At 46.2% G+C, this 19,557-nt stretch overlaps 1 protein-coding gene and 1 pseudogene across 5 annotated transcripts in view; one reads left to right on the top strand and one right to left on the bottom strand.

Annotated features, from left to right (window-relative positions):
* Nucleotides 1-13,067, top strand: part of LOC107537988 (serine/threonine-protein kinase DCLK2 pseudogene) — a 33,281-nt pseudogene extending 20,214 nt beyond the window's left edge.
* NRG2 (neuregulin 2) overlaps nucleotides 1-19,557 on the bottom strand; it is a 175,226-nt gene that overhangs the window by 124,564 nt on the left and 31,105 nt on the right. The gene's annotated exons all lie outside the window — the stretch shown is intronic.

Below are 19,557 nucleotides of genomic sequence, written 5' to 3'. Positions count from 1 at the left end.
TAAGAATTTATTATAGTCCAGCCGGGCGTGGCTCAGCGGTTGAGCGTCGACCTAGGATCCAGGCGATCGGGGTTCGATTCCCTGTCAGGGCACATGCCCAGGTTTCGGGCTCGATCCCCAGCAGGGGGCGTGCAGGAGACAGAGGATCAATGGCTCTCTCATCATTGATGTTTCTATCTCTCTCTCGCCCTCTCCCTTCCTCTCTCTGAATATCTAGAAACAACTTATAAATGACCTATAATTAGAAATTTGTTAAAGTTTGGTTCTTTCAAGTGATGAAACATCAGCCACTAAAATTCAGGTTTCTGAAGAACAATTACTGGCCTGGGTAAAAGGTCACTACATAATAACAGGTGAGGAAAGCTGTATATACAGTTATATGACCATTAAGATCTAACAAGGAGAAAAAATTATATGCATGAAAAAATGATTTTGATATAAATATTGAATCATTATATTGTGCTCCTGAGAATAATGTTATATGTCAATTATGCATCAATAAAAATAACTAGATAAGTAAATAAATAGAAAACAAGGATGTATTTTGGCATAGTAAAATTGTAAATAATTTTTTTTTCTGTAATATGTTTCTTGGTTTTCCACATTTCCTACAATGGACGTTTATTACCTTTAAGGAAACATAAAAAGTGTGAACTTTTGTTAAATTCCTTTTTATTTTTCATAACCATGGTCAGAATTTAGGACAGGAGAAGTCAGCCTATTTTACAGATGGCATAATAAGCACAGAGAAAACTAAGTGACAACTAGCACAAAGTGACATAAGGTCAACATCAGGATCAGGACCCAGGTATCCTCAGGTTCAGCCTAAGACCCCTTCTGCCTCCCCAGATGGCAGTTTTCCTATAACGTACCCATGCTTTTATTTTCAGCCCAGGTCTGCGTGGCTCACCACACTCAGGCACAAGTACTCCACCCTTGTCTTCTGGGGTGTCCCCACACAGTTACCAACCTCACTTAGGGCCAAATGTCTGGGAGGATCAGACCTCGGGGTAGAGGATGGGAAATGTAGGTGAGTCAAAAAGCATCTCAATTCTACCTCAAGGGCCAGACACAGTGCTGAGCAGAAAATGCATGCGGGCTTATACCACATACTCCTACACATAATTCATGGAGGGTTACACACCTGAAGCTAACCAAGGATCCCAGGCATCCAGGCCTCAGCAGACAGCTTGCCCGGGCAGTGGGAAAGCCAGGTCTCTCTGCAGGGCCCTGTCTAGAGTTGCTCCTTCCTTGCCCTTTCAGCTTGCCACCTCTCTGCCTCAACGAGCTCTAATTAGCTCCTCTCTGGGAAGTGACTCAAGGCCATTATCTTGCCTCCACCCCTGATGACCCATTGGGAAGAGAAGGGAAGTGACTTATATAGAGTCATATCATGAGTCAGTACACAAACCAAGACTGAAATGTGGCATTTGGGGCTCGCAGGGCTATACTTAGGCCACTGGGAAGAGCTTCTTCTCCCAGTAGAGTCTGGACATAGGTAAGGGTCTGGACATGGGCAGATGCTGACCACAGCTCCAGGACAGTAGAAAGAAGACAGAATTTGGAGCTTTATTACCTCTAAGCACGTCTTCCTTCCGTCTCTAAAGTACTTAGGAGCAACTCCATCCTCATAACGCACAAGAAGAAACTGAAGCAACAGGAAGGGACGCGGAATTCTGAATTTTTGGTCATCTGTCACTCTCCTAGGACCACTGCAGCGAACCAGCAAAACCTCAGTCCATCTGAGCGTGAGGAGGAGGCGTGGCCCCTGGGGTTTCCCTCCCAGGACCTTGCACTGGAGGAAAAGGGCTTTGACCTTGGTCGGTCAGTCAATGTCATGAGCTAATAATCAGACTTCTCTTATAAAGCACACATATTCACAGTTCTTAACACCTAATTGTCACAGAACTGGAGTCCCCTGCTCAAGGCCAGGGAGGAAAAGGTAAACAAGCAAACAAAAACCTTAGATACACTGAGAACTGATCTGGATCAGCAAGGAGAAATCTAGCAAGTCATATCATTGACATCAATAATGCTCACCTACCCTCACTGACCATCCCAACCCCACACCTAAAAGGACCCCTGAGTAACCCAACGTCGGCAGTGCTGCCCAACAGAACTTTCTGAGATGGTGAAAATGGTCCATATCTGTGCTGTCCAATATGGTAGCCACTAGCCACGTGTAGCTATTGAGCACTTGAAATGTGACTAGTGTAACTGAGGAACTCAATTTTATTTATTTTTAATTAATTTAAATTCCCAGTTAAATTGCCCCCATGGATGTTGCCTGCTGTATTGGGCAGCACAGCTCTGGAGACTTGGACAGGACAAGAACTTGAGTAATTCATTGATTAATTCTTGTACATGCCTGTTTAACCTTTACCCAACAGACTCAGGAAAACTCCCAGGTTCATTAGAAATCTCCAAGGCTCTTTGGGTGGGCAGAGTCTGAGTGAAAGACTTTGTGCAAAAAAGAAGGGAAGGGGTCTCTTTGATTCATGTGTGAAGGAGCCTTCCCCAAGGAGAGTGAGACTATGGCATCCTGGACTGCACGCTCCAGGAGAGGCCCCAGTGCAGGAGTCCAGAGTTCTAAGGATGCCCACTGAAGAAGCAGGGCATACTCTCTGAATGGTAAGGATCCTGGCCACAGGGAGACTGAGCAACCATGAAAAAATCATTCTAGGGGAAATTACTAGGAAGATGCACATGCCCTCAACTGCCAAGAAGACCTTTCATGAGCTGTCGCTGGATACAGAGCTTTGGATGGAGAACAGAAGGATGGAACAGGCCTCCCTGTGGGTATTGCCTCATACTGCTAGTGGGAGCTAAAGGGGCTCAACCATTCAGGAAGGTAAGCTGGTAACATGTACCAAGTGACTTATTAAATGCACATATCCTTTGTTATAATAATTTCACTTCTGGAAGTTGAATTTAAGAAATTAATTCAAGATTTATGAAGATTAAGCTATAAGGATGTTGATTTTAGATGTTTTTGTGGAGCAAAAATATTGTAAACATCTAGATTTATAATAAGAGCAGACTGTTAAATAAATTATGGTAGCTTTGTGTAACAGACTATTCCTTACCTCCCACATCACTCTCATATCACTTGTTTTTAATAACTCTTATCGGTATCTGGAATTATTCTGTCCATTTATTTATTTTATTATCTTCTCTCCCTCATTCCAACCCACAATGGAAGCTTTAAGCAAGTTTTGTTCATTGCCTTATTCCTAATATCTAAATTAGAAAATAATAAATTAGGTCCTCGATAAATATTTATTGCATCAAAATTGTATTATAATAGAATTTATCTATTGATGGGTAAAGATATTCAAAACACATTAAGCTGATAAAAGGAGCACGTGTCCATGACAGGATTTCAGTTTTGTTAAAAGGTTCATCAAATGTGTGTCTGAATCTGGAGGGTCAAATGTCAGGAAGGACAGAAGCACAGAGCTGACAGCAGTCATCGCTGGGGGGTGAGACACCATCTATTACTGGCATTTACGTTCTTTTGCTTGTCTATATTTCCCGCTTTGTTACTTCTTTAACAAGCACATATTGTGTTTATTATAAGACAAAATAATAAAAGTAACCTTGTTATGATGAAAGAACAGACAAGTTTCTTTTAAAAAATTCACAGCCTAGCCCTGGCCAGTTTGCCCAGTGGTTAGAGCAGTGGCCCATGGACTGACGGGTCCCAGGTTCGATTCCAACCAAGGGCATGTACCTCGGTTGCAGGCTGAATCCCCGTCCCTGGTCGGGGCACGTGCAAGAGGCAACCAATCAATGTGTCTCTCGCACATTGATGTTTCTTTCTCTCTCCCTCCCTTTCTCTCCCCCCCCACTCCCTCTGAATAAAAATAAAAATAAATTAAAAACTCAGCCTAGTGGAGAGCACATAAAGACCCCTGAAATACTCAAAATGCATTTACATCAGCACATGCTATCACCAAACAACACACAGCAAGTGTATGCCCAACCCTCTCCCCAGTGTCATAGGGAGCCAAGGACAATATCTGCATTTATTTAGTTATGATATTCTGCCTTGTGCTAAAAAAAAAAAAAAAAAAATTGCTGTGGCTCATAGGAAGGTCCCTCTCCTATCGTCTATTTAGGGAGATGAGACATACACAAATGACAAAGCAAAACTCTGTTCAGTAACAACTGTGAACAATCACGTGGCGACTGTCTCATCTAGCTTCGCAGTCCCCTAGAGCCTACCAAGGGCTTACCTGGAACATTGCTGCTCACTGATGCTAGTTGAAATAAACAGTTCAGCATTTATGATAACAAAACACGGTCCTTGATAACATGCCAAGTAAGTGAAATGGGGAGTCAGTGTTTAATGGGGATAGAGTTTCAGTTTTGCAAGCTGAAAAAGATCGAGAGATCTGCTGCATAACAATGAAAACAGACAATGCTACTGGACTGTATACTTTAAAATGGTTAAGATGGTAAATTTTATGTTATGTGTCTTTTCTCAACATTTTTTAAAAATGCCAAATAAAGTGGTACGGACCCTAGTGCTAAAAGAATTGAGCTCAGGAGAGATCACTGCACACGAGGCGTCTGGGTGAAGGACTGGAGCACCAGCTCCCACCAGGAGAAAGGAAGCCAGTTCCGAGTCAGGGCGTTTAGGAGCCAGCATGCAAATGTACTGGGGCCAGGGAGTAAAGGGTGGGTCAGCCCTGAGGAACTACTCAGGGCTTAAGAAGGTCAGTAGTTGGACTAAGGGTATGAGGGGGGGTTGGGTCAGAATGTGAAAGGCCTTGGGTGCCAGTCTGGACCTGAGCCTACAGTCAATGAGGAGACACAAAAGGTTTTAGATTTGGGAAATGATAGGACAAAAAGGGTATTTTAAAAATACTAATTAGCATTCAAATTAGAATATAGTACACTTAATCTCAAACCTGCTGAAAGGGACAGAAAAGGAAGCACGAGATCTTCCAATGTGACATTCAGATGACAGCTATGGCTCAGACAGAGTCTAGACCAAATAGGTCATCTGAATAAGCTTTTCAGGGACCCTGTCCCTACCACTACTGGGAAAAGATGGATCCCATCGCTCTTGTCTCGTAACCTTTTCCCGGAGAGGCTTGGAATCTCAAAAGCACCTTTTTCTTCCCAGCACTGTAATGAGCTAGACAGTGGGCAGCAGTGATTCCCTGACCAAAATGCAAAGTGGGAAGGAAGCCAGGCTCCCACATAGGCCGACAAGGGCCGCTCTGTCAGCTCAACCCCAGCTGCGTGCCTAGGAAATACTCAGGTTCCCACAAGAAGGAGCACTTAGCGGCTTCCTCCCAGGCAGTGCTTTCTGGACCAAAAATCAGCCAGCTCCCCAGCACCCCCTGTCCCCAACCAGGTAACCGAAGACTACAGTGAGCCATGGGCAACAGTCCCCTCAGAGTAAGGGACATGTGACTCCACTGGATTTGTCCATCCACAATTGTATGAGACAGTTCAACTTTTATTGAAAAAAAGGGAAAAACATTAGAAGTTATTTTATTTACAAGTTAATGCATATGTAGCAAAAAAATCAGAAAATTGATAAGCAAAAAGAATATTTTCAAAAGTCACATTTTAGCATGTTACTTTGTTAACAAATATAAATGGACTCATACTGGACAGACTATTTCAGAACATGATTTTCCCCCCACAGGGCAATCTATTGTAAATGTTTTGGTTTTTTATGTCAATAAGTAAACTTCTCGAAAAATGATGTGTGATAATTGCATGGCATCCTACAAAATGGGGAATATGGGAGACCACAGTCCAGGGAACCGGTGTCCCCTTGTTGGACATTTAGGCTGTTCCCAACCTTTGGCTATCATAAACAGCACTAAGATGAACACCTGGGAACTAAATAATCTCATCCCCAGAATCCTAATGCTGTTGATGGTGGATGTGTTTAAAATGTAATATAAAGTTCTACTCCAAAGGGAGATACCTATAGCACCTATGGTAAGAAGAGCACATGTCCCTTCAGGGACCTGACTCAAATCTTATTTCTTCTAGGAAGGCTTCTCTTGACCAGATCAATCCAAAGGGCTTTCTCTCTCCCCCAAGTACTCCGATTGACTGCTTGGCAGTCATGCTCTTCCTTTAGCACTTAAAACCTGTCTGGTCTGGCCTTTGCCATGTGTCCCTTGTCCCCCCAATTATACTAGAAGCTGCTTGAAGGCAGAGATCATATTGAGTACTTCTTTGTAGTCCCAAAAGAATGACACATGTGACTTTTACTCATTGAACATTTATCAAATTACTTCATATAAAAGCCTGAGGGATACAGAGGGTGGGAAAGTGACAGCTAAAACCCCACCTGGATCAAATAAAATAAAAAACCCCACAAAATATTTTTAAAAAAAGCCTGAGGGGAATTGAGGAGAGAGTAATCCTTGAATTTTAATTAGGGCTTATGGGTGGTCACTGGGAATGAGGAACTATGTCGTTTTTAATTTTATTTTTCAATTACAGTTTACATTCAATGTAATTTTGTATTAGTTTCAGGTGTACAGCACAGTGATCAGACGATCACATTACAAAGTGTTCCCCCTGATATTTCCAGTACCCACCTGGAACCATACATAGTGATTACAGTATTACTGACTATATTCCCTATGCTGTACTTTCCATCCCCATGACCAGGTTGGGACCACCAGTCTGTGCTTATCAATCCCTTCACCTTTTACATCCCACCCTCCAAACCCCCTCCCCCTGGCAACCATCAGTCTGTTCTCTGTATCTATGAGTCTGTTTGTTTTGTTTGTTTGTTTATATTGTACTTTAGAGTCCACATACAAGTGAAATCATGTGGTATTTGTCTTTCTCCGACTAATATATTTCACTTAACATCATACCCTCTAGGTCCATCCATGTTGCTGCAAATGGTAAGATTTTGTTCTTTTTTATGAACGAGTAGTATTCCATTGGATATGTCCCACAGCATTTTTATCCACTCATTTATTGATGGGCACTTGGATTGCTTCCATATCTTAGCTATTGTAAATAATGCTGCAATGAACATAGGGGTGCATGTATTCTTTCAGACTAGTGTTTTGGGCTTCTTTGGATATATACCCAAAAGTAGAATCACTGGGTCATAAGGCAGTTCCATTTTTAATTTTTTGAGAAATGTTCCATACTGTTTTCTATAGTAGCTGCCCCAATCTGGGGACTGAGGAACTAGAAAAAAAAGCCCACCCTTCCTTTGCCCATCCAAAGGCACTGCTGGGGCTCAGCACCCTGCCTCTAACCCACCTCACCTCCTTGGCCCCAAACAACCAAAGCTCTGACAACTCAAAGAACAGCTGGGATAAATGAAATGATCTTATACAGACCATTTGACAAGTGGTCTGACAACACTGCTCTAAAGATTAAAAAGTGGGCCACCCCCTATCTCCAAACAGCACTTCCCTCTTTAGTGAAGGAGGAGAGAGACAAAGGTCGACAAAACAGCCCTTCCCCAAAAGTTAAGGGATGGCACCACGGCCTAATCCTGGATGAAAGACAGAGCAGAGCTACTCTACCAAAGAGCAGAAATAGAAGGAAGTCACCCCCAGAGCAAGGGCTCAGCAGTCAGTGAGGGTGCCCTCACGTAGCCTGCGGCAGGCCCTGGAATAAAGCAAATTCCCAGGAAAAGCTAGCAGGTGAATCCTGCTTATCAAGAAGACAGAACTGCCAAGCCTGCTGCCCACAGACAGGTCCATCACACATGGATGTGGGTTCCCTCTAAACAGCCCTGGGACCCAGGGAGTGCCAGGGGCCAGGGGCCTCCTGGGAGGAACTAGTTGACCCTCCTTCCTGGCACTCAGTTGCTCTGATCATTGTCCCTCCTCATAGATCAGGAAGCTTTTGTTAAACACCTGCTCTGCTAGGCCTGGGCTAAGAGCAGCGAGATATGTGGGAAATGAAGCACGGGCCCTCTCTGTAAAGTTATAATCTGGCTAGAGGTCTGAAGTTCGAGATAGAACAAGGAACAAAAATGCTGTTTCTGTGTTAGTGGGCAGGGTTTGGGTGGAGATGGGGAGGGGAAAGTCAAGAACTCTAGGAGGAAGTCGGGAAGCCTTGGTTCTAGTGCCCTCTGCCACCAGCGAAAAATGACACAGCTTTGGGTCAATCATTTAATCTCTTTAGGCTTCTAGTTTCTACACTAGAAAAATGAGAGACCAATCTCAATGCTGCCCACGAAAGAGCTAACAGGTCAGAACATGGTTCTGAAAAAACTTCAGAGGGCTGCAAAAATGCCTTTATTGTGGTCAACACATATATTTAGACTAAACCAAAAGCTAAGAAAGCCACGGAGGCCAGCCATCCTTCCATCTCAGGAACACTCAGGTGAGCCTGTGTTAGGGTCTCCTGGCAGACCAACCCCGACCAGAACCACACAGTACCTGCTCCGTATCCAAACGGTAGCCCTACCCAGACAGCGAACTGCAGCTCAAGACAACCTGCCGCCCCTTCTACTCTGCTCAACCTCTGTCATTCTCCAAGTCTGGCCTCTACTGTGATGCAGCAAGAAGTGCAGAACTCAAAGTCACCTGAGGGGGGTGTCTCAAGAAGTCCATGCTTGCTCCTGGGAAGGCTGGAACCAAATTATGAGCTGAGGGTTTCAGAACCTGGGAGATGGCTGAAAACAAACACCACCTACCACCCAGAGTCAAAGAAACAAACTGTCACTTGAAAAATGGGGCAAGACCAGAGACTGTAGGAATAAAGAAAGATAGGAGCAGGAGGTGAGAGAGGGGAAAGAACCTGCTCAAATCAGGTTCCAAAGTGAACCAAGAAGGGTTCTAGAATTTCTAAGTTATATCAGAGGCCTCTGATGCCCCCCTCACACTCCCTGGCCCACTTCCTCTTTATTCATAGCTGTTCTGGATGCACTCAGACCTGCCTCCTGCTAGCAGGGTCACAACTCAAGCACAAAACCTCCTGGGATCTTTTCTGACAAAGCTCAGCCAGCGGCGTATGGGACCTAGTGGACGCATGGCCTGGCCTCGAGTCCTGCCGACAGACAATTCCCTGAGTCACTCTCTGTGGCTGCCAGGAGGTCCTGGAAGAATGGAGTCCCTACTGCACACAGTAGGACCCTTTATGCCACACCCTCATATAGGCTTCCCTTCCTCCTCTGCCTCATTCCCATTCATGCTGCTCCCTCCTTCCTGCTTCCTAAAATTTTCTCTCAAATACACTATCTGCAACCATGTGCCCCCCTCAGGTTCTCCTGGCAGGTGAAATCAAACCAAAAACATCAGCAGAGAATCTGGTGCCTACAAGCTGATGGGACAGTTCTACGGTGACTTGGCATCTTTTTCCAAGGGATGCCACGTTGCTCTGAAAAGCTTTCTCCGTAAGGCCCACAGCTCTCTGTTCATCCACCAGGTCTGGTTCCTCAATTTGACAGCAAATTTAGCTCACCACTGCCTTATCCGGCTCATGGGAAGAGGGAAGGGACTGAAAATTCTCTACTGGTGCTCTGTGGCTCTTTGCAACTGCTGTTCAGGAAGTAAGATTAGTATAGAACCTCAGCTTCATCTTCTGCCCTGCACACCATCCCATGAAGAGTTCCTCCAAACATCACCCCTTCCTGAAAGAACCAACTGTCTTTTACAAGGCACATGATTTCATTTTTTATAAAGGAGGCTCGTAGCGGAAAACTCACCCAAATTGCATGGGAAATACATGCGGGGTGAGAACACTTGAGTGCTGAGGGCATGGGCCCTATTCTATACACCCACAGGGAGCCTGGGGAGAGAGGACATGCACGTGTGCCACACACAAACATACACATGCCCAGGACAAAAAGCAAGGGAAAACAGTATCAAAATATTAGCCATAATCCTCTCTGAGTCATTTTTATTCTTTTCTTTATACTTGCATTTACTTTCTTTTTAAAAAATATTTTTGATGCCCGGCCGGGGGTGGCTCAGCAGATGAGCATCGACCTAGGATCCAGGAGATCAAGGTTGGATTCCCGGTCAGGGCACATGCCCAGGTTGCAGGCTCGAACCCCAGTCAGGGGTGTGCAGGAGGCAGCTGATCAATGACTCTCTCATCATTGATGTTTCTAACTCTCTCTCTCTCTCCCTTCCGCTCTCTAAAATCAATAAAGATATATTTAAAAATAAAATAAAATAATAAAAATATTTTTGACTTTGAGAGAGAGGAGGGTGAGGGAGAAAGAGAAACAGAGCTGTGAAAGCAAAACATCTATTGGCTGCCTCCTGAAGGCCCCCCACCGGGAGTTGAACCAGCAACCTCTGGGGACACAGGACGACATCCAACCAACTGAGCCACACAGGCCAGGGCTGCATTCACTTTCTACAATGAATGTGTAATACTCTTAAGTTTTCAATTATAAAAGAAGACAAGGGCCTATAAAATTGTAATATCCGGTCACTGGGGAAAAATGATGGAGGTGGTCATTGAGAGGACTTGACTGCCAGTGACCTGCTCCTGGAGGTCACACCTGGAAACTGTTTTCCCCAAGTGGAATCGAGGCCTTGCCGGCATTGAATGACTTGCGAAGAGGAAACTGAGACCAGAGTCGAGGACTTCCAGATTGCTGCTCTCAGGATGAAATGCAGCTCACTGCCCACTTTCAAGATGAAAATAGCACAATCTTGTAAATCCCTCTAAAACTGGTGGGTCTGGTGCTCATTGGCTCCACCTGCGAGGAGAGGGTGGCATGCCAGAGCCAGGGATCCTGGTGCTCTAAGGCCTTTCACGGCCTGGCGTCCCCGAGCTGGTTCTTGCATTGACACTGGGCTCCCTGCAGGTTTTGGCTGGGATTTTTTTTTTTCAGGGAGCCCTCTGAGTGGCCACAACTGCCAGCACCAGGAGCACTGAGCTGGAGCACTTTTGAGGAACTAGACGAAAGACCAAGGCAGGGGTTGCGGAGAGGGGTGCCCAGCTTGTCCGGGGGCAGCAGTAGCTCAGGGCCCCAAGGGGAACGGGCTCATCCCCAGCCCAGCACACAGTGCTCACTGCAGCTTCTACTGCACGCGGACCCTGCAGGCCCTGAGCTCCAAGAAGGCCAAGAAGATGCGCTTCTACCAAAATGGGGACCCCCTACTTCAAGGGCCTGGTGTCATCCACCTCCAGTGACCGCTTCTTCTCCTTTGATGCATGGCTCATGGAGCTCACCTGCTCCCTGTCGGACAACATGAACCTGCCCCAGGGCGTCCGCACCATCTACACCATCGACAGCAGCAGGAAGGTCACCAGCCTGGGCGAGCTGTTGGAAGGTGAAAGTTATGTGTGTACATTGAGTGGACCATTTTGCAAAGTTGATTACACCGAAAATATTAATCCGAACCTGTCTGTGAACATTAAGGACGGGACCACGTCGGCCTTCGCTGCTCCCTCCTTGGTGAAAAGCGAAGTAAAGGAAAGTAAAGATTTCATCAAACCCAAATTGGTGACTGTGATCCCAAGCAGAGTGAAGCCTAGAAAAGTCATTCAGATCATTCTTAATAAGAAGACTGCTCATTCCTTTGAACAAGTCTTAACAGGTATCACCGTAGCCATTAAACTAGACTCAGGAGTGGTCAAGAGGCTCTGCACACTGGACGGAAAGCAGGTTACTTGCCTGCAAGACTTTTTTGGTGATGACGACATTTTTATTGCATGTGGACCTGAAAAATTCTGTTATGCCCAAGATGACTCTGTCCTGGATCACAGCGAATGCCGTGTCTTGAAGTCATTTTACTGTCACTCTGCATCTAAGTATTCTGGATCCAAGAGCCTTGGGCTCTCTCGTCGCAGCAAATCACCAGCCTCAGTTAATCAAACTCCCAGCGGCCAGCTCTCCACTCCTAAGTCTATGAAATCCTCCAGTTCCTCTCCAACTAGACCAGGAAGTTTCAGAGGATTAAAGATTTCTGCATATGGCAGATCTTCTTCCAACATAAATGGTGGACCTGAACTTGATCGTTGCCTCAGTCCTGAAGGCATGAATGGAAACAGGTGCTCTGAATCATCAACTCTTTTCGAGAAATACAAAATTGGAAAGGTTATTGGTGATGGCAATTTTGCAGTAGTCAAAGAATGCATGGACAGGTCCACTGGAAAGGAGTTTTCCCTAAAGATTATAGGCAAAACCAAATGTGGTGGAAAGGAACACCTGATTAAGAATGAAGTGTCCATACTGTGCCAAGTGAAGCATCCAAACATCATCATGCTGGTGGAGGAGACGGAAACGAGCTCTTCCTGGTGATGGAACTGGTCAAAGGAGGAGACCTCTTTGGCGCAATTACCTCTTCAACCAAGTACACTGAGCGAGATGGCACTGCAAAGGTATACAGTCTGGCCAACACCCTCAGGTACCTCCACGGCCTCAGCACTGTGCAGAGAAATGAAGCAGGAGAAACTCTTGGTGTGTGAATATCCCAATGGAACCAAGTCTTGGAAGCTGGGAGACTTTGGGCTTGCCACTGTGGTGGAAGGCCCCTTGTACAGTCTGTGGCACTCCAAATTACGTGAAATCAGTGCTGAAACCGGGTAAGGCTTGAAGGCAGCAGGCGTGATCACGTACATACTTCTCTGCGGATTCCCACCATTCCCAGTGAGAGCAATCTTCAGGAGGGTCTCTTTGACCAGATCTCGGCTGGGAAGCTCAAGTTTCCAGCCTGCTACTGGGATAACATCACTGACTCCTCAAAGGAATTAATCAGTCAGATGCTTCAGGTCAACATCGAAGCTTGGTGTCCTGCGGGGCAAATCCTGAGTCACCCCTGGGTGTCAGATGATGGCTCCCGGGAGAACAACATGCAGGCTGCAGTCACAGGTAAACTAAACAGCTCTTCAATTACATGCTCCCCGGACAGAACAGCACCACGGCCGGGGTCTCCGTGACTGGACACGCTCTAGGTAAGGGGAGGCAGATCTTCTGCAGCAAATACTGTCAGGACAGTGGCCCACCTGGGCCCAGTTCCACCCTCCGCCCAGGAGCCCCCTGTGTGCGGGGTGGCAGCCCCTGCTGCTCTGGAATCTCCCACTCGCCCCTGCTTCCCGCTGCCCCGGGCTGTGAGCCAGCAGGGACCTGGCGCTGCCACTGCAACTGACCCCGTAGGGACTGACCCTGCAGTGGCTGACCCTGCAGCTGGCATGAGCCTGCCTCTGCTGATTGCTGGCTATCAGGCCACCAGCACTGCCCGGCGGCTTCGGTTCACACTCTGGGCTCTGCCCTCCAGTGCCTGGGGGTGTCACATGCAGAGTCAGCTTTGGTGACAGGTATTCAGAGCGGCTTGTTTTAAATTATCCAAGTTTCAGTTCGATGGGTGTTTTACGGCGGGACCGGAAGAATGTGCAACTTTTTCCAGCATTTATATAGAAACACTTCAGAGGAGCCAAGACCTCTCCCTTATTTAAGTAAACTCGAGTGCTCCTTTTTTCTCACCAAGGACTAGAACTCATCTGTCCCTTGGTGGGTGTCCTATGAGAGGCGATGGGCACCTTTCCCTGCTGACGGGGTTGGGGACTGGCTTTCCCGTGGAAGAAAGGAGCACCTGAGAGGACAGTCTGGTCACCGGACACAAACCCCACCCAGACTGCCAGGGGCTCTCAGGAGCCACCACACAGCTCGGGGTGCTGGGCTCACTTAAGACAACACTGGGTATTTATTTGCACACAGACCACAGGGGAAGGTCACTTTCTTCCCTGGACATTGTGCGTTTCTCCCAACTCTTTCCACATATGAATTAAAGATGCTAATAAAGTTTTAAAAGAGAAAAAGAATGACACTTGTGATATCTGCACTATGATATCTGTACAGCCCTAAAGATGACCTATAAACCCCCACAGATTTAGCTATTAGGATAATCTGGGACAACAGCAGACTCTAAATCTTGTGCTGGGAGATTCTTCAAGAGATGTGGAAACACACCCTAGCCGGTTTGGCTCAGTAGCTACAGCTTCGGCCAGAGGACTGGAGGGTCCTGGGTTCGATTCTGGTCAAGGGCACGTATCTCGGTTGCAGGCTCCATGCAGCCCCGGTTGGGGTTCGTGCAGGAGGCAACCAATTGATGTGTCTCTCTCACATCGATGTTTCTCTCTCTCCCTTCCACTCTCTTTGAAAAGCAATGGAAAAGGTATCCTTGGGTGAAGATTAAAAAAAAGAGATGTGGAAACACAAAATATTATCATTATCAAGCATTTTCTCCCTCAGTAACTTGGTCTTCAGAGTAAGTGAAGCACAGAAATACAAGTCAATTGCCTGCACACCTCTGTGCCTGAACCCTGACATTTCCCATCACCACCCCACTTTGCTTCCAGCTTCTGCACCACTTTTTCAGCTTCCCTGCCTATAAGCCATGGGGGAACCAACTTAGCAATCTGTCCACCCCAGGGACTTGGGCATCCTGCTGAGCAGTGAGAGGACTGAAGGGCAGCAGTCAGTGAGCTGGGGAGCCCCTGAACCGAGCCAGTTGTTAAGTAGGCGTGAGAACCCATCAGCTGGAAACACCGAAGGCGGGCAGGCAGGCGGAATGATTCTGGGTGAAGGAACACTGTAAATGTTGTCACCCAAAATAGAGCTGAGCTGAACTTGGCTCCGAGGCACTGCAAGCCTCCTTCCTGCTCCCCGTTGGCTCCCTTCCGAGCCCTCAGAGATGCTCCCCAGGCACCGTACCTCCTCCTCCCAGCTGCCAGGATTGGTTTCCTCTGGGTTCTACTCGAAGAAGTTGGAGGCATGGGCAAAGCAGCTACTCTGACCTGGAGCTCCAGGAGTCAGCCCTGGGGACAGGCTCAGTCCCTCCTGGCCCAGCAACCATACGAATTCCATAGGCAGACACCAGGGAACTCAATGAAGCCAAAGGCAGCTCTACCAGGATGACAGCATGGACCCCCTTATCTCTGCCATCACCTCCCCGTCACCACTCCTGCCACACTGACCTCCGGCCCTACTCTTCTTTTTATGTTCTATGAACCATCCAGTCACCCGAGTTAGAAACCTCAGCATTTTCCTCAATAAATTCTTTTCTCTGAGAGCTACATGTCATCACCCCTCCCCGGAGGACTGGCTCCCCTTCAGGCTCTCTCCAATGCATTACCTCCTTTGTTTTTTACAGCTTCGGTCGTACCTCGGGCCTACGTCACCTTCCCCTGGATTACTACAGAAATCTCAGCTTTCAACTGCTCTCTCTACCGTCAATCACCAGGTATGATCCAGCATCACCTGTGATCACTTCAATCCCCTCTTCAAAAACTTTTCAGGGGCTCCTCCCATGTACAGAATGAAGTCCAAACGATTTAACATAGGACTCAGGGTCCTTCGCTTCCTCTCTGGGGCCAATTTGCTAGCCTCGTCCTTTGTCTCCTCCCCACCTTCACACCCCATATTCCAGCTACATCAGACCCCTCCGAGTTCCCCGGACTTTCCAGACCCAAGGTGTGGCGGTGAGGCCACGCCGCTGCTGCAGGCCCTGCTGACGAACTCCCCCTCCCATCTGCCGGAGCCCACACCATTTACTTGGCACTCGGCTCCTTCAGTCAGGGAGAGCTTGTTTTCCTTTGCAGTTTCACAACTAACCTAGAAGAGCCTGAAAGAAGAAACAGCTCCTTCACATTTGTTTGTTCCTGGCATTTACCACCATGCCCTATGCTTTGTAGTATTTAATACACGCTTACAGCTTATGATGAGAGACCATGAGTTATCTTTTCACACTTGGGTTCCTTGTACCCCAATGAAATTACAAGCAACTTGAAGACATAGGCCATGTCTTCAATTTCTTTTTATCTGCCTAAACATAGAGCATAGTGCCTTGTATACCTCAGAAAGTGATTGATAAATATAAAGTCCAATGATAAAAACAGACATTCGTTCATTCCACAAATATTTATTGAGCACGTGCTATTTGCCAGGCACTGCTGTAAATACGAGAGATGTGGCAAAGGGCAAAAAAGACAAAAATCCTTGTCCTCTTGGAGTCTGCAATCCTAGTGGAAGGAGACAGGCAATATTTTAAGATAAGCTGGTTAAATGCATAGTAATGTTAGATAATGGTACAAGCTAAGGGGAAAAATAAAACAGAGAGAGGAGCAGGAAGTGACCTGGACCTGCGTTTTTAGGTAGGACAGCCTGACAGGTGGCATCTGAAGAGGCGAAGGTTAGGGGAGCGAGCCATGCGGATTTCTAGGGGAAGCATGTTCCAAGAAGAGCAAACAGCAAACACTAAGGTGCTGAGACAGGAAAAGTCTGGCAGGTACAGGAAAGAACAAGGAGGGCCACCCTGGGTAATGGGGAGGAAATAAGGGGAGAAGGTAGGAGCTGGGGGTCAGGGAGGTAACAGACCGGAACATGCAAGGGGGCCTTCAGTCATCTCACTCAGATGGAGAAAGAAAACCAGATCGGGCTTAGAGCAGAAGAACCTCCGGAGCTGGCTTAGTTTTCATTTTTTTCAATCTGCCTGCTGTGTTCAGAACAGACTGAAGAGAGGTAAGGGTGGAAGCAGAGAGACCAATTTAAAGGCTATTAAAACAACTAGGCAAGAGATAACTGCGACTTAGATCGAGTGGATAATTGGGGAGGTGACGAGTAAAGGGGAATTTGTCAATTGATGGGCAAAATTGCCTGGATGTCTCCTGTAATCTTTCCCAGTTCAAAAGGTGGTAAAACCAGTTTTCAGGTCGAAAATATTGGAGCCATCCTGCACTCCTCCTCTCTTCTCCCACTCCGCATCCAATCCTTTCACAAATCCTGTACATTCTACCTTCAAAATACAAGATATCAAGAATCTGACCACTTCTCATTACCTCCCCAATTATCCACTTGCTCCAAGCCACCACTTTCTCTTGCCTAGTTGTTAAATAGCCTTCAAATAAACTAGGTAATTTCCTACGTTTGACAATTATACTTTGGTTATATAACATGTTAATATTAAGGGAAGTTGGATGAAGGGTGTATAGGAACTCTCTGTACTATTTTTGCCAGTTTTCCTCAGTACCAATAGGAAACTAATACACAAAAGTAGAAGGAAATAAAGATATTTCGAAAAGAGCTATTGTTCTTGAGTAAAGACTTGATCAAGGAATATCTCATCATGATTATGTCTCCAGCTTTGCCTCACAGCAGATACAATATCATATTCTACAATTAATAAATGGAAAAGGCAAGAGGAAAAGAGAAAATTACCATTAGGCAAACACCACAACCAACTGCTGCAAACAGGATCCACCAACGAATGCTAAAATTAGTAGTCAAAAAGGATTTACATCATTTCAAAGTATGTCCTCCAAGACATTTATTAACTATAAAGGGTAAGATAGTAACTTCATACTGGAGAAATTCAGCAGAAACCACCTGCCCAAGTGATCAAGGTTGTCATCATCAGTATGATGCACTGAGGACACAGGCTCATTTCAGTGGTAATCTTGTCAAAAAGGCATAACCTCACTTCAATAATGAGAAAACTGAGGCACATTCTTCAAAATAACTGACCAATGCTCTTCACAGATGTCAAGATCATGAAAAACAAGGAAAAACTGAAAAACTGGTGCAGAGTAGAGGAGATGATGGAGGAATAACAGCTAAGTGCAATGTGGGCTCTCAGGTGGGCTCCTGGAACAGAAAAGGGACATGAGTGGAAAACAGGTGAAATTCAAGTAAGCCTACGGCTTAGTTAATAAATATTATAGAAATATTAATTTCCTAGTTTTCATCATTTTACTCTGGTTATGTAAGATGTTAATATTAGAGGAATTTGGGTGAAGTTGTGTACGGGAACTCTGTACTATTTTTGCAACTTTTCTGTGAGTCTAAAATTAGTTCAAAATAAAAAATTTAAAAAGAAAGATTTATGCCTCCAGATTTACCATTGATTAAACGTCACCCCACAACTCCATGCACCTCTCCCTCCCTCAAAAAGTCTATTGGGCCTTGAGCTCCCTAGGGCCAGGGTGAGGATTTGAAGGAAAGACCCCAAAGCTTTAAGTCTCTCTCTTCCCGAATGTGAGAGCTCCTCCTGTGAACATCAAACGACCTGATGATTGATCTGAAATTGCCATTAATGACCACCATTTAGCAGTTTATCAGAGAAGTCCACCTTCAATTCTACTGGCCAGAAAAAGGTGGTCAGGGACCAGAAGCTGGTGCTCCCCCAGACACAGTCACCCCAGCAGCACATCTAATACCAGCACTGATCTTCCCCCCAAACGTGTGACCCCATAAGAAAGGAGCATGCTCCTGGTCTCAAAACCAATCTCTGACTGCATCACAATCTGCTTGTTTATCTTCCATTCCCCACAGTGGCTACATTCTTGGACAGACGCAGCCAATGGAAGGAGTGCTTCTGGATCACCAAGACCAGAAAGGCCACCAAGGTTATGTCCACAACCACGCAGACCCCACATCTCAGGTACCACATGCCCATTCCATTGCCCAGTCTATCCCCAGCACTGCAGACATCTCAGGCTCGTGTGAAGATGAGAATTACACTTGCAGCCTGGTTCTTTCACCAAGAGAGCCCAGACTGCATCCAGGAGCAGGGTGGCAGGATAGGGGGAGAATGGGAGATGGTATGGTGCAGTGAGGGACAGGGAGGGAAGCACTGACACTAGCAGTACTCCAAGCCAATTCCACTTCAGATATGACTCTCCAAGTCTTCCCCACAGGCCACTGAATTCCTATGGAAAACCACATGCCAAAAATGTCTAGGGCTCAGGCTTTGAAAATCAGTGGCCCCTTCGCCCCCTTCCTGAGGCCAGGCCAAAAAGAAAGGATTCTTCCATGGCATGAGCTGTTGAGGACCCTCCAGTCTTGGGTCTCAGTTCTGTTAACAACTCTAAAATGTGCCACCTATCACTCATCCTGGTCAGTACATGTTCTGCCCAGCTGTCCCACGAGAGCAGGCCACCACTGTGCTTTGGAGGGCTCTTGTGCACTATTACAAACAAAATGGGGATTGTTCCGCTCCAGCAGAAGCCTGCAGTGTTGAAAAAAGCTTTTATGTATAGGTTGCCCCAATTTGGCTCTCTCATATATGGCTGGCATGGAATGGTACAACCATTCTGGAAGGCAACTTGATAATGTGCATCAAAAGCCTCAAAAATGCTCCCACCCTTTGACTCAGCAATTCCACTTCTAGGAGTTGTCCTAAGGAAACCAGAGTTGCACTCAAAGATTAAGGTACAAGGTTGTCATGCCAGTATTAACTCTAATAGTAAGAAATTGGCTACAATAAATGTTACACAACCAACCACTGATTAAATAAAATATAGGCCATTCATAAGATGGCCTTCTATGTGTACATTAAAAACCGCATTTTCCAAGAGCAGTTTGCCATACATTATAAAATGATCCCGATTTGGTGTGGATGTAGTGTGGGAGAGGAGAGGAGAGGCATGCGAGTTAAAAATGCAGGGAAAGCCAGGCCAGGCATGGCTCAGCGGTTGAGCGTTGACCTGGGATCCAGGAGATAAGGGTTCGATTCCCAGTCAGGGCACATGCCCGGGTTGTGGGCTCGATCCCCAGCTGGGGATATGAGGGAGGCAGCGGGTCAGTGAGTCTCTCATCGTTGATGTTTCTCTCTCTCTCCCTTCCTCTCTCTGAAATCAATA

Source organism: Miniopterus natalensis, chromosome 4 (genome assembly GCF_054644295.1).
Source record: "Miniopterus natalensis isolate mMinNat1 chromosome 4, mMinNat1.hap1, whole genome shotgun sequence".
NCBI classification, from domain to species: Eukaryota; Metazoa; Chordata; class Mammalia; order Chiroptera; family Miniopteridae; genus Miniopterus; species Miniopterus natalensis.
The sequence above is the reverse complement of the archived record's forward strand: the minus strand, read 5'-3'. Positions and strand labels throughout refer to the sequence as shown.